Consider the following 24,795-nt stretch of genomic DNA (forward strand, 5'->3'; position numbering starts at 1 on the left):
TTGGCAAATCAATAAGTTCTTAAAAAATGTTTATCATTTCGGGATTACAACAGTCCGGACTCCATCGAAATATGCAAAATAAGGTTGAACTTTTTGACCGTGGTCCTTGGCAGAAAATGGGTTGTAATAAATTACTTAAGAATTAGCAAATGGGCTGCAAATTAATAAAAAAATAGCAAATGGGCTCTATGTTGTCTGCCACAGATTTGGAGGCTGACTTGTGGGCCTACTAAGTTCATCCGTACACAAGGTTTCTCAAAAAAGAAACTTAGTCAACAATCGACTCTACCAGTGTCGGACCGTTAGATGTCAATCTAACGGCAATCGTGCTTCTTCAGTCTCTGATCATCCTGCCCCATCCGCCCAAACCAGCGCCGTCGAAACCGCCTGCTCCCGCCTCCCGTGGCCGGCTGTGGTACCGGGCAGGCCTCACGGCCCCATCATACTCGCATCCCTGGCCTGTCTATCCCTCTACTCACCCACACCTCCTGTTATTTTCCAGCGACGGCAGCCGAACCAGTCAACCCTCGTACTCTCCACCACATGGGCAGCCACTACCGTGTCTTCCCCAGCTCTGTGTCGTTCCCTTCATAGGCCTCACTGTCATCCACCGCCCTGGTACTCTCGGCGCAGAGTGGTCAACTTGGTCAATGAATGACATCCATCGGAAGTGGACTGTACGTGGAGAGGCTGACAGCTGGGTCCACGGCCGCACACAAGGAAATGCCTCCTTATTACGTGCAAAATAATGATTCCTCCACCTGACATCTAGGACCCACTGGAAGGGCCTCTGTATTTCGCGAAAAAAAGTTCCCTTCGCTGATAGGTCGGACCCAGCAACTATATTTTCGCACGCAAGGAAGTGCCTTCTTATTGCGCACAAAAAATGAATACCCCCCTGCCAGCTGGGACCCACCATAGTGGGAGGCTGACTTGTGGGCCTACTAAGTTGACGGGGACGAAAGGCTTTGTCAACTTAGTCAATATATGAATGATTCTAGCTCTAGTGACCGTACGATATCCATCCAACGGCCGTAGTGCTTCTTCAACCTCTGGTCTTCTTGCTCCAGCCGCCCAAAGCAGTGCAGGTCATGCCGCATGCTCCTGCCTCCCGTGGCCAGCTGTGCTGCCGTGGAGGCCTCACCGCCCCCATACTACTCCCACCGCTGGCCAGGCCATACCTCCACTCACCCACACTGTCTGTTATTCCGCGGCGACGGCAGCCTCACACCGCAGCCGAACCAGTGAATCCTCGTACTCCTCTCCACGTGGACATCCACTACCGCGTCTTCCCCGGCTCCGCGTCGTCCCCTTCCTAGGCCTCGCCGTCGTCCACCGCCATGGTGCTCTCGGCGCGGCGTGGTCAATGTGGTCAACGACCGACTTCCATCGGAAGAGTACTGTACGTGGAGAGGCTGACAGCTGGGTCCACGGCAGCCGCAAGGAAGTGCCTCCTTATTACGCGCAAAATAATTATTCCTCCACCTGACAGCAGGGACCCACCGAACGGGCCACCGTATTTCGCAAAAAAAAATGTTTCCCTCTGACTGCTGGGACCCACCGAACGGGCCACCATATTTCGTGAAAAAACGTTCCCCCACTGTCAGCTCGGACCCACCGAAAGTGCCTCCTTATTACGCAAAAAAAATGAATACTCCCCCTACTAGCTGGGACCCACCTTGGTGGGAGGCTGACTTGTGGGATAACTACTTCCTAAAGTTGACACTCTAGGAAACCCACTTTCATCAATATAATCATCATAGGTAAGAGGCATGCTATCATCATAACAACTTTGCATATCAAAACTTGGGATGCTAAAAATATCATCTTCATTAAACATAGCGTCCCCAAGCTTGGGACAAACATTAATTTCAGCAAATATATTCTCAAATATTTCATCCTCATCAAACATAGCTTCCCCAAGCTTGGGCCCTTTCATATCATAAGCATAATCACTCTCATCATTAAAAATATGGATAACACCAATAGTATACCAATTATCATCATCACAATGAGTAGTAGGAGCAACATCATTTGGGAGGGATACCTTTCTACCTTTGTTGCTCCTTATTTTCTTTTTCTTCTTCACATTATGTGTGGGTTCAACCTTCCTCTTTGAGCTCCTTATTGACGAGATTGGTTGAATAGAAAGCTCCTCCTCGTTACCTGATTCATCGTAAGAAATAATAGGAGGATATTGGGAAGTCTCTTCCCTTTCATTAGTATTCTCAGCACCTTCTAATTGCTTTCTTTTCTTTAGGTAATTGGCAATATAAGGATTTTCAATGCAATTCACCGCACAAAACATATAAATCGTCTCTAGGTCAAAATCAAGAAGTTTATAACGGGCAAATTCTGGAAGGTGCTTAATTAAATGATTCATTTCTTCATAACCCATAAGGAAACTAAGTTCATTATAATGTGCAAGGGAAATCAAATCATCACAATTTTTGGACACGATTCGATCATGAAACAACTTGCATCGGGGATGTAAATGACCACTTTCATTGCAAAGTTCACAAGTACGGCCAAGGAAATATAATTTTTCAGCACTTTTATCTAGTATTTCTTGTAACAATTTAGTTTCTAAATTCTTATGCCTCTTGCAATATCTATCTTATCTATTTGGTGTGTCCATGCAAACCCAATGCTCTCCACAAAAATCGACATGCTTATAGGAGACATTTTCATCATAACTAGTGCAATCATCATTAGTACTATGGATATTCAAGGAGTTCATACAAACAACATTGCAATCATGCTAATCATTCAAAGATTCAGTACCAAGCATTTTAATGCATTCTTCTTCTAGCAATTGAGCACAATTTTCCTTTCCATCATTCTCACGAAAGATATTAAAAAGATGAAGCATATGAGACAAACTTAACTCCATTTTTTGTAGTTCTCTTTTATAAACTAAACTAGTGATAAAAACAAGAAACAAAAAGATTCTATTGCAAGATCTAAAGATACACCTTCAAGCACTCACCTCCCCGACAACGGCGCTAGAAAAGAGCTTGATGTCTACTACGCAACCTTCTTCTTGTAGACGTTGTTGGGCCTCCAAGTGCAGAGGTTTGTTGGACAGTAGCAAATTTCCCTCAAGTGGATGACCTAAGGTTTATCAATCCGTGGGAGGCGTAGGATGAATATGGTCTCTCTCAAACAACCCTGCAACCAAATAACAAAGAGTCTCTTGTGTCCCCAACACACCCAATACAATGGTAAATTGTATAGGTGCACTAGTTCGGCGAAGAGATGGTGATACAAGTGCAATATGGATAGTAGATATGGGTATTTGTGATCTGAAAATATAAAAACAACAAGGTAACTAATGATAAAAGTGAGCGTAAATGGTATTGCAATGGTAGGAAACAAGGCCTAGGGTTCATACTTTCACTAGTGCAAGTTCTCTCAACAATAATAACATAGATAGATCATATAACGATCCCTCAACATGCAACAAAGAGTCACTCCAAAGACACTAATAGCGGAGAACAAACGAAGAGACTATGGTCGGGTACGAAACCACCTCAAACTTATTCTTTCGGATCAATCTATTCAAGAGTTCGTACTAGAATAACACCTTAAGATACAAATCTACCAAAACCCTAATGTCACCTACATACTCCATTGTCACCTCAAGTATCCGTGGGCATGATTATACTATATGCATCACACAATCTCAGATTCATCTATTCAACCAACATAAAGTACTTCAAAGAGTGCCCGAAAGTTTCTATCGAAGAGTCAAGACGAAAACATGTGCCAACCCCTATGCATAGGTTCCTGGCGGAGCCCACAAGTTGATCACCAAAACATACATCAAGTGGATCACGTGATATCCCATTGTCCTCACAAATAAACACGGCAAGACATACATCAAGTGTTCTCAAATCCTTAAAGACTCAATCTGATAAGATAACTTCAAAGGGAAAACTCAGTTCATCACAAGAGAGTAGAGGGGGAGAAACATCATAAGATCCAACTATAATAGCAAAGCTCATGATACATCAAGATCGTGCCATAGAGAGAACACGAGAGAGAGAGAGAGAGATCAAACACATAGCTATTGGTACATACCCTCAGCCCCGAGGGTGAACTACTCCCTCCTCATCATGGAGAGCGCCAGGATGATGAAGATGGCCACCGGTGAGGGATCCCCCCCTTCGGCAGGGTGCCGGAACGGGCTCCCGAGAGGTTTTTGGTGGCTGTAGAGGCTTGCGGCGGCAGAACTCCCAATCTATCTTCGTCTTCGATGTTTTTAGGGTACGTGGACTTATATAGGCAAAAGAAGACAGTCGGGGGAGCCTCGAGGGGCCCAGGAGACAGGGGCGCGCCAAGGGGGGTGGGCGCGCCCTCCTATCTCCTGGCTTCCTCGAACCTTCCCTGGCTTGAACTCTAAGTCTCCCAGATCATATCCTTTCCAAAAATCACGCTCCCGAAGGTTTCATTCCATTTGGACCCCGTTTGATATTCCTTTTCTTCGAAATACTGAAACAGGCAATAAAACAACAATATGGGCTGGGCCTCCAGTTAATAGGTTAGTCCCAAAAGTAATATAAAGTGTATAATAAAGCCCGTAATCATTCAAAACAGATAATAAAATAGCATGAATGCTTCATAAATTATAGATACGTTGGAGACGTATTAGCATCCCCAAGCTTAATTCCTGCTCGTCCTCGAGTAGGTAAATGATAAAAGAAAGAATTTATGAAGTGTGAATGCTAGAAGGTGCACAAGTTTGATCAATGATAATTTCAATCACCTTTTCTAGCATAATTATATGTCGTAATAGTAGTTCATCTCATAAAACTTCTCACGATCAAGTAACAAACTATTCACATGTTAAAGCATAGACCATAAACTTTCTTGAAAACTAGCAAACTATGTTCTCAGTCATCAAACAATTGCAATTCATCTTATTTTCAGGAAGGGTCTATGTCAGAGCTTTGATTTAGCAAACTCCACATACTCAACTATCATATAGTCTTCTACAATTGCTAACACTCACGCAATACTAATGGTTATGGAGTTTTAATCGGACACTAAGAAAGATAGGGGCTTATAGTGTTGCCTCCCAATGTATTCACCTTTGGGTGATGTCAACAATAATAGTTCATGCTAACTTACATCCAATTGGATATATATATCAGGATCTTTCCAACACGAGGTGCTTGCCAAAGGATAAAATGAAAAAGGGAAAGGTGAAGATCACCTTGACTCTTGCATAAAAGTAAAATATAGGCCCTTCGCAGAGGGAAGCAGGGATTTGCAGAGGTTCCAGAGCTCAATTTTGAAATAGAGATAAATAATTTTGAGAGGTATGATCTCATTGTCAACATAATAACCAAGAGTTCCCAATATCTTCCATACTACATACATTATAGGCGGTTCCCAAACAGAATGGTAAAAGTTTTTACTCCCCCTCCACCAACAATCATCAATCCATGGCTTGTCCAAAACAACGGGTGCCTCCAACTAACATCAAACCTGGGGGAGTTTTGTTTGCAATTATTTTTATTTGATTTTGATCTTTTGATCATGGGACTGGGCATCCCAGTTACCAGCCATTTTTCTCGTGAATGATGAGCGGAGTCCACTCATCTTGAGAATAACCCACATAGCATGGAAGATACTGACAACCCATAGTCTCTACATGAGCGATTCGGGCATACAAAACAGATTATTATTTGAAGGTTTAGAGTTTGGCCCATGCAAATTTACTTGGAACGGCAGGTAAATACCGCATATAGGTAGGTATAGTGGACACTCATGGAAAAAACTGGGTTTAAGGATATTTGGAAGCACAAGTAGTATCTCTACTTGGTGCAAGGAATTTGGCTAGCATGAGGGGGAAAGGCAAGCTCAACATGTTTGAATGATCCATGACAATATACTTTAACTGAGATGTGAGAAAACATAACCCATTACGTTGTCTTCCTTGTCCAACATCAACTCTTTAGCATGTCATACTTAATGAGTGCTCACAATTATAAAAGATGTCTAAGATAGTATATTTATATGTGAAATCTCTCTTCCTTCAATATTCTTTCATGAATTGTTCAAATGACCAATACAATGCTTGCTAAACTTCAATAAATTTACAACCTATACTTCTTAGATGTGAAGTCATTACTCCCCATGGGATAAGCAAATGAGGCATATATAATTTCAGATTTATGACATTCAACTCATTCAACCATTTACTCAAAGGATATAAGTGAAGCACACGAGTAAATGACAAACTACTCCAAAAAGATATAAGTGAAGATCAATGAGTAGCTAAATAATTATGTAACTATGCGAAGACTCTCTCTCATTTAAGAATTTCAGATCTTCGTATTTCATTCAAACAGCAAGCAAAACAAAATAAAATTACATTGCAAGGATAGCACAACTCATATGAAGAAGCAAAAACTTAGGCTCAACCGATACTAACCGATAATTGTTGAAGAAGAAAGGTGGGATGCCTATGGGGCATACCCAAGCTTAGATGCTTGAGACTTCTTGGAATATTATCTTGGGGTGCCCTGGGAATCTCCAAGCTTTAACTTTTGTGTCTCCTTAATTCCTCTCATATCATGGTTTCTCTATTTCTCAAAAACTTCATCCACATAAAACTCATAAAAAACTCGTGAGATAAGTGAGTATAAACCAAGGCAAAACCTTATCATTTTCTACTGTCGCAAATCACTAAAATTATCATTCAAAATTGTATACTAAATGCCTATGCATATTTAATACTCCTATCCTCAAATAGAATCCTTAAACAAGCAAACATATGCAAACAATGCAAACATAACAACAATCTGTCAAAACAGTACAGTCTGTAAAGAATGCAAGATTCATCATACTTCCATAACTCCAAAAATTATGAGAAAAATACTAAGCTGTAGAAGATTTCTCAGAGCTCAATATGCAAAAAATTTCAACATTATATCATGCTCTGAATTTTCAAGGGAATTTTTGCAACAGCGGTAAACTTTCTGTTTTCAAACAGCAACATGTATACTTGCAAAATAAGCATGGTAAAGGCTATCATTGATATTTTTATTAAAACTAAAGATAAAAAACATTATTCTAAATAACAGCAAGCAAATACTAACAAAAGAAAATGACGCTCCAAGCAAAACACATATCATGTGGTGAATAAAAATATAGCTCCAAGTAAAGTTACCGATGAACGAAGACGAAAGAGGGGATGCCTTCCTGGGCATCCCCAAGCTTAGGCTCTTGGCCATCCTTGAATATTGCCTTGGGGTGCCTTGTGCATCCCCAAGCTTAGGCTCTTGCCACTCCTTATTCCATAGTCCATAGAATTTTTACCCAAAACTTGAAAACTCCACAACACAAAACTCAACAGAAAACTCGTAAGCTCCGTTAGTATAAGAAAATAAAACCACCACTTAGTTACTGTAGTGAACTCATTCTAAATTCATATTGGTGTAATATCTACTGTACTCCAACTTCTCTATGGTTCATACCACTTAATACTAGCCATAGATGCATCAAAGTAAGCAAATAACACACGAAAAACAGAATCTGTCAAAAACAGAACAGTCTGTAGTAATCTGTATCAAACGTATACTTCTTTAACTCCAAAAATCCTACCAAATTAGGAAGTCCTAAGAAATTCGTGTACCAATCCAGATAAAAAAGAACTAGATCAAGACCACGTTTATGTGAATTAACAAAACTAATTTACTGGGTGCAAAAGTTTCTGATTTTCAGCAGGATCGACACAACTATCACAGTAAGCTATCCTAAAGGTCTTACTTGGCACTTTATTCAAACAAAAGCTATAAAACATGATTACTACAGTATCATAATCATGTGAACACACAAAAACAGTAAGGATAAATATTGGGTTGTCTCCCAACAAGCGCTTTTCTTTAATGCCCTTTTAGCTAGGCATGATGATGACAACGATGCTCACATAAAAGATAAGAATTGAAACATAACGGGAGCATCATGAAGCATATGACTAGCACATTTAAGTCTAACCCACTTCCTATGCATAGGGATTTTGTGAGCAAACAACTTATGGGAACAATAATCAACTAGCATAGGAAGGTAAAACAAGCATAGCTTCAAGATTTTAAGCACATAGAGAGGAAACTTGATATTATTGCAATTCCTACAAGCATATGGTCCTCCCTCATAATTATTTTCAGTAGCATCATGAATGAATTCAACAATATAACCAGCACCTAAAGCATTCTTTTCATGATCTACTAGCATAGAAAATTTACTACTCTCCACATAAGCAAAATTCTTCTCATTCGGAATAGTGGGAGTATCATAAAAGACTTGAACACTAAAAATTGTTTCCACATTAAAAGAGTAATGTTCAGAAAAAGGGTAATCATAATCATGACAAGTTTTATAAATATAATCATCACTACTTTTTATAGCATAAGTTTCATCACAATAATCGTCATAAGTAGCAACTTTGTTCTCATCATAATCGATTGAAACCTCTTCCAAGAAAGTGGAATCATCACTAAATAAAGTTGACACTCTTCCAAATCCACTTTCATATTCATCACAATAAGATTCAACATCCTCCAAAATAGTGGGATCACTACTTCCTAAAGTTGACACTCTTCCAAACCCACTTTCATCAATATAATCATCATAGGTAAGAGGCATGCTATCATCATAACAACTTTGCATATCAAAACTTGGGATGCTAAAAATATCATCTTAATTAAACATAGCATCCCCAAGATTGGGACAAACATTAATTTCAGCAAATATATTCTCAAATATTTCATCCTCATCAAACATAGCTTCCCCAAGCTTGGGCCCTTTCATATCGTAAGCATAATCACTCTCATCATTAAAAATATGGATAGCACCAATAGTATAGCAATTATCATCATCACAATGAGTAGTAGGAGAAACATCATTTGGGAGGGATACCTTTCTACCTTTGTTGCTCCTTATTTTCTTTTTCTTCTTCACATTATGTGTGGGTTCAGCCTTCCTCTTTGAGCTCCTTATTGACGAGATTGGTTGAATAAAAAGCTCCTCCTCGTTACCTGATTCATCATAAGAAATAATAGGAGGATATTGGGAAGTCTCTTCCCTTTCATTAGTATTCTCATCACCTTCTAATTGCTTTCTTTTCTTTAGGTAATTGGCAATATAAGGATTTACAATGCAATTCACCGCACAAAACATATAAATCGTCTCTAGGTCAAAATCAAGAAGTTTATAACGGGCAAATTCTGGAAGGTGCTTAATTAAACGATTCATTTCTTCATAACCCATAAGCAAACTAAGTTCATTATAATGTGCAAGGGAAATCAAATCATCACAATTTTTGGACACGATTCGATCGTGAAACAACTTGCATCGGAGATGTAAATGACCACTTTCATTGCAAAGTTCACAAGTACCGCTAAGGAAATATAATTTTTTAGCACTCTTATCTAGCCTTTCTTGTAACAATTTAGTTTCTAAATGCTTATGCCTCTTGCAATATCTATCTTCTCTATTTGGTGTGTCCATGCAAACCCAATGCTCTCCACAAAAATCGACATGCTTATAGGAGACATTTTCATCATAACTAGTGCAATCATCATTAGTACTATGGATATTTAAGGAGTTCATACTAACAAAATTGCAATCATGCTCATCATTCAAAGATTCAGTGCCAAGCATTTTAATGAATTCTTCTTCTAGAAATTGAGCACAATTTTACTTTCCACCATTCTCATGAAAGATATTAAAAAGATGAAGCATATGAGACAAACTTAACTCCATTTTTTTGTAGTTTTCTTTTATAAACTAAACTAGTGATAAAAACAAGAAACAAAAAGATTCGATTCCAAGATCTAAAGATATACCTTCAAGCACTCACCTCCCCGGCAACGGCGCCAGAAAAGAGCTTGATGTCTACTATGCAACTTTCTTCTTGTAGACGTTGTTGGGCCTCCAAGTGCAGAGTTTTGTAGGACAGTAGCAAATTTCCCTCAAGTGGATGACCTAAGGCTTATCAATCCGTGGGAGGCGTAGGATGAAGACGGTCTCTCTCAAACAACTCTGCAACCAACTAACAAAGAGTCTCTTGTGTCCCCAACACACCCAATACAATGGTAAATTGTATAGGTGCACTAGTTCGGCGAAGAGATGGTGATACAAGTGCAATATGGATAGTAGATATGGGTATTTGTAAGCTGAAAATATAAAAACAGCAAGGTAACTAATGATAAAAGTGAGCGTAAACGGTATTGCAATGGTAGGAAACACGGCCTAGGGTTCATACTTTCACTAGTGCAAGTTCTCTCAACAATAATAACATAGATAGATCATATAACAATCCCTCAACATGCAACAAAGAGTCACTCCAAAGCCACTAATAGCGGAGAACAAACGAAGAGATTATGGTAGGGTACGAAACCACCTCAAAGTTATTCTTTCGGATCAATCTATTCAAGAGTTTGTACTAGAATAACACCTTAAGATACAAATCAACCAAAACCCTAATGTCACCTAGATACTCCATTGTCACCTCAAGTATCCGTGGGCATGATTATATGATATGCATTACACAATCTCAGATTCATCTATTCAACCAACACAAAGTACTTCAAATAGTGCCCCAAAGTTTCTACCGGAGAGTCAAGACGAAAACGTGTGCCAACCCCTATGCATAGGTTCATGGGCGGAACCCGCAAGTTGATCACCAAAACATACATCAAGTGGCACGTGATATCCCATTGTCACCACAGATAAGCACGGCAAGACATACATCAAGTGTTCTCAAATCCTTAAAGACTCAATCCGATAAGATAACTTCAAAGGGAAAACTCAATTCATCACAAGAGAGTAGAGGGGGAGAAACATCATAAGATCCAACTATAATAGCAAAGCTCGCGATACATCAAGATCGTGCCATAGAGGGAACACGAGAGAGAACACGAGAGAGAGAGAGATCAATCACATAGCTACTGGTACATACCCTCAGCTCCGAGGGTGAACTACTCCCTCCTCGTCATGGATAGCACCGCGATGATGAAGATGGCCACCGGTGAAGGATCCCCCCTCCGGCAGGGTGACGGGAAGGGCTCCCGAGAGGTTTTTGGTGTCTACAGAGGCTTGCGGCAGCGGAACTCCCGATCTATCTTCATTTTTCGATGTTTTAAGGGTACGTAGGCTTATATAGGCGAAAGAAGTCGGACGGGGGGTGCTCGAGGGCCCAGGAGACAGGGGGCGCACCCTCTTATCTCCTGGCTTCCTTGAACCTTCCCTAGCTTGAACTCCAAGTCTGCTAGATTATATCCTTTCCAAAAATCATGCTCCCGAAGGTTTCATTCCGTTTGGACTCCGTTTGATATTCCTTTTCTTCGAAATACTGAAACAGGCAATAAAACAGCAATATGGGTTGGGCCTCCGGCTAATAGGTTAGTCCCAAAAGTAATATAAAAGTGTATAATAAAGCCCGGAATCATTCAAAACAGATAATAAAATAGCATGAATGCTTCATACATTATAGATACGTTGGAGACGTATCAATGGGGAGCCAACCGGCTGAGTCGAAATGGAATGCGTCATCATGTTCATCGGGAGGGCTTGGACAGAACAGGCAATGGAAACGAGGCCTGGCGTACCGCAGAACAGAGGAAACGGCCTTGTGTTCGACCGGCCACATTCGAAACGGGATCCTGTTCATCGGGAGGGGTATGGCATACCGCAAAATGGAGGAAACGGACTTGTGTTGGACCTCCTACGGTCGAAACGGGGTCCTGTTGATCGGGAGAGGTGTGGCGTACCGCAAAACAGAGGAAACGGACATGTGTTGGAGCGCTACGGTCGAAATGGGGGTCATGTTTATCGGGAGTGGTGTGGCGTACCGCAAAATGGGACTCCATGGGATACTGTTCATCTCCATCGTTGACCTCCTCCAGCCTCCACGGGCTACTGTTCATCCACCGTCGACCTCCTCCAGCCTCCACCTGCGACTGTTCATCCACGGGCTCCTTTTCATCCAGCCTCCACCGCGCGATACTCCACCGGCTACTGTTCAACTACCCCTCTCCACGGGCTCCTGTTCAACCACCCCTCCAAGGGCTACTGTTCATCCACCCCTCCACCGTCCACTGTTCATCCAACCCTCCACGGGGCCGCCCTGTTCATCCGGCCCTCCACGGGGTCCTGTTCATGCAGCCCCAACTGGCTCGATCGATCAGGGTCCTGTTCATCCAGAGGCAACGCCACGGGGTCCTGTTCATCCACCCCCACCGCTCACTGTTCATCCAACCCCCCCCCCCCCCCCCCCGCAACGCTCACTGTTCATCCAGAGGCAGCATCGATCGGCTTCAGTTAGCAGCAGTAGCGAAGGAATCGCTCGATCGGGTTCAGTAACGCGTAGCCTGTAGTGTAATCACTCGGGTTCAGTTAGAGCCCAACGCCTCGCTCGGGTTCAGTTAGAGCCAACGCCTCGCACACATGTGCGTACGTGTACGAGAGAAACACGCATCGCTCGGCCCCCAACCACCCACTGTAACCGGGAACTCGCCGAAATTTTCCTTGCCCTCGCTTCTACCATGGTTTTTTCCGTCATGGACGGCCCAAAGAATGTCATGGAGATGCGTCTCCGGCCCACCACATCTATGATGATACCGGGTTTTGTCACAATTATCATCATAGAAGTGTCATAAGTATGACAGAAAAAAATTTCGTTCGGCCCAAAATGTCACGGATGTGTCTTTTTTTGTAGTGTAGGGGGAACCGCCTCTGCTCCGTAAACCATGAAGAAAGGCATGTAACCCGTAGATCTGTTGGGGTGGTATTGATACTCCAAGCACTAAGGGCAATTATTCCACCCAACAACCCGGCGTCCTCTGCAAAGGGACCATAAGCCGGGGTTTGATACCTCTCAAGATTTCTTGATTGGCTCTTTCAGCTTGACTGAGCCACTGACGACACATCAAGCCGGATATGCTCTTGTTGACAGAATTCTTTCATTGCACCCTTAGATAGATTAGTACCACTATCAGTAATGATAGTATGAGGGTATCCAAAATGAAAGATCACCTTTTTGATGAATTGAACCGCCGTTGTTGCATCACATTTGCTGACTAGCTCAGCTTCAACCCACTTTGTAAACTTGTCAACATCTACAAGGAGATGAGTCTTTTTGTCCTTGGACCTTTTAAACGGCTCAACCATATCCAGCCACCAGACTGCAAATGGCCAAGTAATTGGAATCGTCCTCAATCCTTGAGTCGACACATGAGCTCGTCTTGACAATTTCTGACAGGCGTCACATTTACTGACCAGATCTTCCGCATCATCATGAGCCGTCAGCCAATAAAACCCATAACGAAAAGCTTTAGCAATGAGATATTTAAAGCTGACATGATGCCCGCAATCTCCTTCATGAATCTCCCTTATAATTTCACAGCCCTACTCAGGAGAAATGCATCGTTGAAACACCCATGTAACACCGCATCTGTGTAGCTCACCCTTGACAATAGTCATTGACTTAGACCTCCGGGTTATTTGCCTGGCCAAGGTTTCATCCTCAGGTAACTTGCCCCGGGTCATATAAGCCAAATATGGAACAGTCTAATCAGGAATAACATGGAGAGCCGCCACAAACTATGCCTCTGGGTCAGGAATTGCAAGAGATTCCTCCGTAGGCAATTTAACTGATGGGTTATGCAAAACATCGAGGAAAACATTAGGGGGTACCGGCTTACGCTGAGATCCCAAACGGCTTAAAGCATCATCAGCTTCACTTTTCCTATGATCAACACGCTCCACTTGATAACCTTTGAAATGACCAGCAATAGTATCAACCTCTCGGCGATAAGCCGCGATGAGTGGATCCTTTGAAGCCCAAGTTCCTGACACCTGCTGAGCCACCAAGTCTGAGTCGCCAAAACACCTCACCTGGCTTAGATTCATATCTTTAGCCATCCGAAGACCACGGTGTAAGGCTTCATACTCAGTTGCATTGTTAGTACAAGGGAACATCAACCTTAAAACATAACAAAATTTATCACCTCACGGGGAAGTCAATATAACTCCAGCCCCCAAGCCTTCCAATTGCCTGGATCCATCAAAATGAATAGTTCAGTATGTGCTATCCGGCTTATCCTCAGGCATCTGTAGTTCTGTCCAATCATTGATGAAGTCCACAAGTGCTTGAGACTTTATAGCCGTCTGAGCCATATACTTCAAGTCATGAGGTCCAAGCTCAATGGCCCACTTAGCTACCCGACCTGTGGCTTCTCTGTTTTGAATAATATCCCCCAAGGGAGCAGAGCTAATCACAGTGATGGGATGACCAAGGAAATACTGTTTCAACTTATGGCTAGCCATGAACACGCCATAAACCAATTTCTGCCAATGTGAGTATCTCTACTTAGACTCAATGAGCACCTCACTGACATAATAAACTGGCCTTTGAACCGGATTATCCTTGCCTGACTCTTTCCTTTCAACCACAACTGCCACACTGATAGCTCTGTTGTTTGCAGCCACATATAAAAGCAAGGGCTCCTTCTCAATAGGAGCTGCAAGAATCGGTGGTTCAGCTAGCTGTCTCTTAAGCGCCTCAAACGCCTCATTAGCAGCATCACTCCAGACAAAGTTATCTATCTTCTTCATCATTTGATACAAAGGGATAGCCTTCTCTCCAAAGTGGCTTATAAACCAGCTCAAAGCTGCAATACGACCGGCCAACCACTGGACGTCATTGATACATGCCGGCTTAGCCAAAGAAGTGATAGCCTTTATTTTCTCCGGGTTAGCTTCAATGCCTCTCTCGGAAACCAAAAAACCCAGTAGTTTGCTTGATGGCACGCCAAAGACACACTTGGCCGGGTTAAGCATCATTTTATAGACCCGGAGATTGTCAAAGGTCTCTTTCAAATCATCTATCAAAGTATCTTTCTTCCTAGATTTCACAACAATATCATCCACATAGGCGTGAACATTGCGTCCAATCTGGTCATGGAGGCAATTCTGAACACACCGTTTGATAAGTCGCCTGGGCACTCTTGAGCCCAAAGGGCATAGACACATAGCAGAAGGCTCCAAAGGGAGTGATGAAAGTTATCTTCTCCTGGTACTTAACTTCCATCTTGATCTGATGATAACCAAAATAAGCATCCAAAAAGCTCAAACGCTCACAACCCACTGTAGCATCAATAATCTGATCAATACGAGGGAGAGCAAAAGGGTCAGCCGGACAGGCCTTATTAAGGTCAGTATAATCCACACACATACGCCAAGTGCCATTTTTCTTAAGCACTAGCACCGGGTTAGCTAACCACTCAGGATGAAAAACTTCAATGATGAATCCAACAGCAAAGAGCCGGGCCACTTCTTCACCAATTGCCTTGCGCCTCTCTTCATTAAAACAATGAAGGAATTGCTTGACCGGTTTAAACGTCGGATCCACATTAAGAGTGTGCTCAGCGAGTTCTCTCGGTGCACCTAGCATGTCAGAAGGTTTCCATGCAAAGATGTCCCGGTTCTCATGGATGAACTCGATGAGCGCGTTTTCCTATTTTGGATCCATATTAGCACTGATGTTGAATTGCTTGGACGAGTTGCCAGGAACAAAATCGACCAATTTAGTGTCATCTGCCGACTTAAACTTCAACAGGGGGTCATTCTTTGTAGTTGGCTTCTTCAAAGGTCTCATATCCGCCGGGTCAACATTATATTTATAAAACTTTAACTCATCGGTGGCGCAGGCCGACTCAGCATACGCAGCATCACCCTTTTCACAATCCAGAGCAATCTTCCTATCCCCATGCACCGTGATGGTGCCCTTATGACCTGGCATTTTAAGATGCAAATAAACGTAACAAGGTCGTGCCATAAATTTGGCATAAGCCGGCCGCCCGAACAAAGCGTGATACGGGCTCTTGATCTTGACCACCTCAAAGGTCAGTTTCTCAGCTCTGGAATCACGGTCATCTCCAAAGGCCACCTCCAGGGTTATCTTGCCCACTAGATACGCTGACTTACCAGGCACCACCCCATGGAAAACAGTGGAAGACGTCTTAAGATATATGTCAGTTAAATTCATACGACAAAAAGTATCATAGTAAAGTATTGATACTACTACCCCCATCCATGAGCACCTTTGTAAGCTTATATCCACCTACCCGAGGAGCAGCCACCAATGCCAACTGACCTAGATTGTCAACCTGGGGCGAGTGATCCTCACAGCTCCATTCAATAGGCTTCTCAGACCACCTCAAATAACGAGGTATTGCCGGCTCAACTGAGTTCACCGCTCGCTTATGGATTTTATGATCTCGTTTGCACAGACTTGTGGTGAACACATGATATTGACCACTATTCAACTGCTTGGATTGCTTTGATAACTAGACTGCTGCTGCTGATTCCCTTGGCCAGATTGTTGATTAAAACCGCCTTGATTGCCTTGGCCCTGAAAACCAGAGCTTGAACCGCCACCTCCAATCCCAGTTCCATGAGAGACGGATCCTGGACCGCCATGTGGGACATGATTATTCTAGAAAAAATTAGAGTTTCTATACTCCCTCATGATGAAGCAATCCTTCCACAGATGACTGGTCGGCTTCTCCTGGGTTCCGTGCTTTGGGCAAGGCTGATTCATCATGGCCTCAAGGTTGAACTTCGGCCCTCCAAACAGGGACGCTCGCATTTTCCCCTTACAACGCTGGTTATTACTCTGCGTATTGGTGTCAGCCATGAAGTGTAAACCAGCTTTGCACTTACCATTGCCACCTTGACCTGCCGTGTTATGTTGTCCCTTTGTACTACCACTCTTTTTCCCTTTACCAGCTTTCTCCTCATCAGACTCAGGGTCTTTTGTGCTATCAGAGTCGGCATATTTTATGAGAGCCGCCATGAGCTCCCCCATATCATTGCAATTGTGCTTAAGCCACCATAATTTCTGCTTAAGGGGAAGGAAACGACAATTCCTCTCCAACATCAGGACTGCTGAACTGGCATTGATATTGTCCAATGAGTGTATAATAGCTGAGATCCGGCGCACCCAATTGGTCGTTGACTCACCTTCACCTTGGATGCAAGAGCCCAAATCCAGAATCGACATAGGTTGCTTGCACGTGTCTTTAAAATTTCGGATAAAACGCGCTTTCAACTCTGCCCATGATCCGATGGAGTTAGCGGGCAGCCCTTTTAACCAAGTACGAGCCGACCCATCCAACATCATGGTGAAATATTTAGCACATGCAGCATCACTAATATCCAAAATCTCCATAGCCATCTCATAGCTTTCAATCCAAGCCTCTGGGGGTTGATCCGCCATGTAGTTAGGCACCTTACGAGGGCCCTTGAAATCCTTAGGAAAGCGCTTGTTGCGTAGAGCCGGCACTAAACATGGCATGCCCAAGGTTCTAGAAGTCACCCCTATCTCCACAGATGCTGACGGATAAACCGGAGGTTGCTGTTGAGCCACCAACTGAGCTGCCAGCTCAGCCTCACGTCGTGCCCTGCCCTGGTCCAGCAAAGCCTGAGCATCATTACCAGCATGCGGCGGGTCAGGCCTACGAGGCTTATTGCGGTGCCGCTCACTGCTCGATACAGCCAGTTCATCAATGTGTCTGCTATAACTCCGGCTTGGACGCAGGGTCGAGTGAATCCGTTCACGACTGTATGAATAAGCCGCCTGTTGAGCCACAGCCGTCTGAAGAAGTTCTCCGACTCGGCGTATTCCCATCGCTGCTGGCGACTCATCCTGAACTAGGAGAGCCGCCAATCGAGTAGCCGCAGCTATCATGTTATCCGGAGGATTAGAATAATGACCCGGGGGCATCAGAACATGCTGAGGAGGGGTCAAATTCAAACGTGGGGGTCTGCAGCACGTGGCTGAACCAGTGCTCCAGCTGCCGGCGCCTCAATGGCCCGATCCACCACATGCGGGTTACTGGTTCCTGCCCTAGGCATGTTGAAATGGTTTCTCGCATCATAAACCGAGGGTAAACGACTCACATGTCTTCTATTAAAGACAGCCTTTGATGCGTCCCGGTCCATGCTCAAGCAAAAATTTTCTGCTTGAAGCCGTTCTGCCTCCCTCTCCAAGGCGGCTCGCTTCGTCACCATCCGGGTGTTCTCAGTGTTTAGATCCTCCTTTGCTTCAGCTATCTCATCACGTAACTTTGCAATGTCCACATTATGTTGTGTTTGGTTCACCGGGGTCACCTCCGCCGTCAACAACATTGCCAGAGCCTCCAGCAGATCAGATAAAACTTGAGACGGCGGGCGCACAGGGCCTCCAGCCCCATCCGCCATTGTCGTCGTTGGACCAGAGATCATTACTGCCGCAGTTGAAGAATTCTGCCCTGGCTGTGTACTGGCCATGAAGATTGTAACCCGGTTTGGTGGCTCGTAGAGGTACGGAATACTGTCACCATCAGAACAGCCCCCAAGCCCACCATCTTGAACTTGATACATGGAGTTGGTCTAACCGACTGAGGACTCATCACCTGAATAGACGGCTGTCTCACCACCAGACTCAGATCCTCCTTCCAAATTGACTCCTTGAGTAAAGCCAACAAAGATATGCTTTGGGGCGGCTTGAACCTTCGCGGGTCGCGTGCACTGAGCCATCTCGACGATGTCGGCGCACGTGTCCGGCTCAGCTTCTGACTCACCAATCTTGCCGATGAAGACATGAATTCCGCCAAAGGGGACCCGGTACACATACTCAATTGAGGCGGCCTTGGGGCCCCAGCCCGCGTTGTTGATGTAGAGCCTGCCGCGACGACTCTTAGTCATCCGGCCCATAGCGTATCCCTTGAGCCCCGTGAAGCTTCCCTTCAAGAACTCAAAACCACCGTGTGCTGGCCCCATGGTGGGCGCCAACTGTCGTTGAATTGTCACGGCAGATGCCCTAGCAATAGGACTTAGGTGTGGAGCCATCGCAACATAGTTAGCTTGAAGTGGTTAAATGGGACAAAGGACACAAAGAGTTTTTACCCAGATTCGGCCCTTCTCAACGGTAAAAGCCTACTACTGCTTTAGGTTGTATTGCTTGGGTTTCGATTGCTAAGGAGAGAATACGCTTGACCTAGTTCTCGACTTGTTGTTTCTTGCCTTAACCCGCCACCGAGTCACCCCTTTATATACACAGGTTGATGCCTGATACGCCCATTTTGCATCATGCTTTTATGTTGATATTTATTGCATTATGGGCTGCCATTTCACGTTATGTCACAATACTTATGGCTATTCTCTCTTATTTTACAAGGTTTACATGAAGAGGGAGAATGCCGGCAGCTGGAATTCTGGGCTGGAAAAGGAGCAAATATTGGAGGACTATTCTGCGCAACTCCAAAAGTCCTGAAACTCCACGGAATACCTTATAATAATTAAAGAAAAATCGTCGCCAAAGATGAAGGCCAGGGGGCCCACACCCTGCTCACGAGGGTGGGGGCGCCCCCCCTGGGCGCGCCCGCCTACCTCGTGGGCCCCCTGGTGGCTCTCCAACGCCCATCTTCTCCCATATGGAGTCTTTCGATGAGAAAAAAAGACGAGAGAACCTTTCGGGACGAGACTCCGCCGCCACGAGGCGGAACCTTGGCGGAACCAATCTAGGGCTCCGACAGAGCTGTTCTGCCGGGGACACTTCCCTCCGGGAGGGGGAAATCATCACCATCGTCATCACCAACGCTCCTCTCATCGGGAGAGGGCAATCTCCATCAACATCTTCACCAGCACCATCTCATCTCCAAACCCTAGTTCATCTCTTGTATCAATTCTTGTCTCCAAGTCTGGGATTGGTGCTAGTAGGTTGCTAGTAGTGTTGATTACTCCTTGTAGTTGATGCTAGTTGGTTTATTTGGTGGAAGATCATATGTTCAGATCCTTTATGCACAATATTACCCCTCTGATTATGAACATGAATATGCTTTGTGAGTAGTTACGTTTGTTCCTGAGGACAAGGGAGAAGTCTTGCTATTAGTAGTCATGTGAATTTGGTATTCGTTCAATATTTTGATAAGATGTATGTTGTCTAACCTCTAGTGGTGTTATGTGAACGTCGACTACATAACACTTCACCATTCTTTGGGCCGAGAGGAAGGCATTGGGAAGTAATAAGTAGATGATGGGTTGCTAGAGTGACAGAAGCTTAAACCCTAGTTTATGCGTTGCTTCATAAGGGGCTGATTTGGATCCATATGTTTCATGCTATGGTTAGGTTTACCTTAATACTTTTGTTGTAGTTGCGGATGCTTGCAATAGAGGTTAATCATAAGTGGGATGCTTGTCCAAGTAAGGGCAGTACCCAAGCACTGGTCCACCCACATATCAAATTATCAAAGTACCGAGCGCGAATCATATGAGCGTGATGAAAACTAGCCTGACGATATCCCCATGTGTCCTCGGGAGCGCTTTTCCTATTATAAGAGTTTGTCCAGGCTTGTCCTTTGCTACAAAAAGGATTGGGCCACCTTGCTGCACTTTATTTACTTTTGTTACTTGTTGCTCGTAACCATTTATCTTATCAGAAAACTATCTGTTACCACTTGTTTTAGTACTTGCCGAGAATACCTTGCTGAAAACTGCTTATGATTTCCTTCTGCTCCTCGTTGGGTTCGACACTCTTACTTATTGAAAGGACTACGATAGATCCCCTATACTTGTGGGTCATCAAGACTCTTTTCTGGTGCCGTTGCCGGGGAGTGAAGCGACTTTGGTAGGTGGAATTTGGTAAGGAAAATTTTATTTAGTGTGTTGAAAATTTCTGTCACTTGTTACCATGGAAAGTAATTGCTTGAGGGGCTAATTTGGGGTATCTTCACCCCGTCCGGTTGAGCCAAGAGTTGCTCCTCAACCTACTGAACCTACTAAATCTATTGAAGATGAAACTGCTTTTCAGATTCCTTCGGGTATGATGGAAAAACTGCTAGCTAACACTTTCGCAAGAGATGGAACAAAGCATCCTGATGAACATCTATGCTTTGTGGATGATATTTGTGGACTATTTAAGCTTGTAGGTATACCCGATGATGCCGTTAAGAAGAAGGCTTTCCCTTTATCTTTAGAGGGAGACGCATTGACATGGTATAGGCTATGTGATGATACGAGATCATGGAACTATAAAAGAGTGAAACAGGAATTTCATCAAAAGTATTACCCTATGCATCTTGTTCATCGTGATCGCAATTATATATATAATTTTTGGCCTCGCGAAGGAGAAAGCATCGCTCAAGCTTGGGGAAGGCTTAAATCAATGTTATACTCATGCCCCAATCATGTGCTTTCAAAATTGACAATTCTCTAGAATTTTTATGCTCGGCTTTCTGAAAATAATCGCAACATGCTCGATACTTCTTGTGCTAGCTCTTTTATGATGAAGTCTATTGAATTTGGATGGAATTTATTGGATAGAATTAAACACAACTCTGAATATTTGGACCTCAACAAAGGTAAGGAGTCAGGTATGACACCTAAGTTTGATTGTGTTAAATCTTTTATGGATACCGATATTTTCCGTAAGTTTAGCACTAAATATGGACTTGACTCTGAGATAGTAGCTTCTTTCTATGAATCTTTTGCTACTTATGTTGATCTCCCCAAGGAGAATTGGTTTAAATATCATCCTCCCATAGAAGTAAAAGTAGCTGCACCTATTAAAGTTGAAGAAAAGATTGTCACTTATAATGATCCTATTGTTCCTACTTCTTATGTTGAGAAACCTCCTTTCCCTGTTAGAATGAAGGATCATGCTAAAGCTTCAACTGTTGTTCGTAAAAGCAATACCAGGACTTATACACCTCCTGAGCAAGTCAAAGTAGAACCCAATATTGCTATTGTTAAAGATCTCTTGTCTGATAATATTGATGGGCATGTTATTCAATTCACTGGTGAAACTGCTAGAATTGCTAAACCCTGTGATAGAGATAAACATAGACCTGTGGTAGGCGTGCCTGTTATTTCTGTTAAAATAGGAGATCATTGTTATCATGGCTTATGTGATACGGGTGCTAGTGCTAGTGTTATACCCATTGGCTTATACAAAGAAATTATGCATGATATTGCACCTGCTGAGTTAGAAGATATTGATGTTACAATTAAACTTGCCAATAGAGGTACTATATCTCCAATGGGAATTGTTAGAGATGATGAAGTCTTGTGTGGGAAAACCAAATATCCCACTGATTTTCTTGTTCTTGGTTCTCCACAAGATAGCTTTTGTCCCATTATATTTGGTAGACCCTTCTTGCATACCGTTAATGCTAAGATAGATTGCAAAAAGAATGTTGTTACTGTTGGCTTGGATGATATGGTTCGTGAGTTTAATTTCTCTAAATTTAGTAAACAACATCGTGAGGAAGAATTGCCTAGTAAGGATGAAATTATTGGTCTTTCTTCTATTGTTGTACCTCCTAGTGATCCTTTAGAACACTATTTGCTAGACCATGAAAATGATATGTTCATGAATGAAAGAAGGGAAATAGATGAAGTATTCTTTAAACAGGAACCTATTCTCCAACACAATTTGCCTGTTGAAATCCTAGGGGATCCTCCTCCACCCAAGGGTGATCCCGTGTTTGAGCTTAAACCATTGCCTGATAATCTTAAATATGCTTATCTTGATGAAAAGAAAATATATCCTGTTATTATTAGCGCTAACCTTTCAGAGCATGAAGAAGAAAGATTATTGAAAACTCTGAAGAAGCATCGTGCCGCTATTGGATATACTCTGGATGATCTTAAGGGCATCAGTCCCACTCTATGTCAACATAAAGTAAATTTGGAAGCTGATGCCAAACCAGTTTGTGATCCTCAACGATGTTTGAATCCTAAAATGAAAGAAGTGGTAAGAAAAGAAATACTCAAGCTTCTGGAGGCAGGTATAATTTATCCCGTTGCTGATAGTCAGTGGGTAAGTCCTGTCCATTGTGTCCCTAAGAAGGGAGGTATTCCTGTTGTCCCTAATGATAAAGATGAATTGATTCCGCAAGGAATTATCACAGGTTATAGGATGGTAATTGATTTCTGCAAATTAAATAAGGCTACTAAGAAAGATCATTACCCCTTACCTTTTATTGATCAAATGCTAGAAAGACTATGCAAACATACACATTATTGCTTTCTAGATGGTTATTCTGGTTTTTCTCAAATACCTATGTCGGCTAAAGATCAATGAAAGACTACTTTTACATGCCCTTTTGGTACTTTTGCTTATAGATGTATGCCTTTTGGTTTATGTAATGCACCTGCTACCTTTCAAAGATGCATGATGGCTATATTCTCTGACTTTTGCGAGAAAATTTGTGAGGTTTTCATGGACGACTATTCCATCCATGGTTCCTCTTTTGATGATTGCTTGAGCAATCTTGCTCAAGTTTTGCAGAGATGTGAAGAAACTAATCTTGTCTTGAATTGGGAAAAGTGCCACTTTATGGTTAATGAAGGTATTGTCTTGGGGCACAAAGTTTTTGAAAGAGGTATTGAAGTTGATAAAGCCAAGGTTGATGCTATTGAAAAGATGCCATGTCCCAAGGACATCAAAGGTATAAGAAGTTTACTTGGTCACGCCGGATTTTATAGGAGGTTCATTAAGGACTTCTCAAAAATCTCTCGGCCTCTGACTAATTTATTACAAAAAGATGTACCATTTGTCTTTGATGATGATTGTGTAGAAGCATTTGAAATACTTACGAAAGCATTAGTCTCTGCACCTGTTGTTCAGCCACCTGATTGGAATTTACCCTTTGAAATTATGTGTGATGCTAGTGATTATGCTGTAGGTGCTGTTCTAGGGCAAAGAGTTCATAAGAAATTGAATGTTATCCATTATGATAGTAAGACTTTAGACAATGCTCAAAGAAATTATGCTACTACCGAAAAGGAACTTTTAGCGGTTGTATTTGCTTGTGATAAATTCAGACCCAATATTGTTGATTCTAGAGTAACTATTCATACAGATCATGCCGCTATTAAATATCTTATGGAAAAGAAAGATGCAAAACCTAGACTTATTAGATGGGTTCTCTTGCTCCAAGAGTTTGATTTACATATTGTTGATAGAAAAGGAGCTGAGAACTCCGTTGCAGACAACTTGTCTAGGCTAGAGAATGTTCTTGATGACCCACTACCTATTGATGATAGCTTTCCAGATGAGCAATTAAATGTCATAAGTACTTCTCGTAGCACTCCATGGTATGTTGATTATGCTAATTATATTTGTCACGCCCAATATGTGATACTATCCTAAAGAGACTCGAAGGTCCCACCAAGGATAGAACCGCATATTGATACGCTTTTGCAAGGTGGATATCATTATATCAACATTACATAATAGATGGAGATACATACAAGAGGCATACAATGCAACACGAATACAACATCATCATACATAAGGGAACCATCTGGCTATGGATGAAACACAAACAGAAACTCAAACGACATCCACCCTGCTAGCCCAGGCTGCCGACCTAGAACCTATCCCCTGATCGAAGAAGAAGCAGAAGAAGAACTCAACGCAAGCAAGCATCGCTCTCGCGTCAAGATCATCGTATAACCTGTACCTGCAACTGTTGTTGTAGTAATCTGTGAGCCACGAGGACTCAGCAATCCCATTACCATGGGTATCAAGACTAGCAAAGCTTAATAGGAAAGGAAGGGGTAAAGTGGTGAGGTTGCAGCAGCGACTAAGCAAGTATGGTGGCTAACATATGCAAATAAGAGCGAGAAGAGAGCAAACGGAACGGTCGTGAAGCTAGCAATGATCAAGAGGTGATCATGAACTCCTACTTACGTCAAACATAACCCAAAACCGTGTTCACTTCCCGGACTCCG

Source organism: Triticum aestivum, chromosome 7B (genome assembly GCF_018294505.1).
Source record: "Triticum aestivum cultivar Chinese Spring chromosome 7B, IWGSC CS RefSeq v2.1, whole genome shotgun sequence".
NCBI lineage: Eukaryota > Viridiplantae > Streptophyta > Magnoliopsida > Poales > Poaceae > Triticum > Triticum aestivum.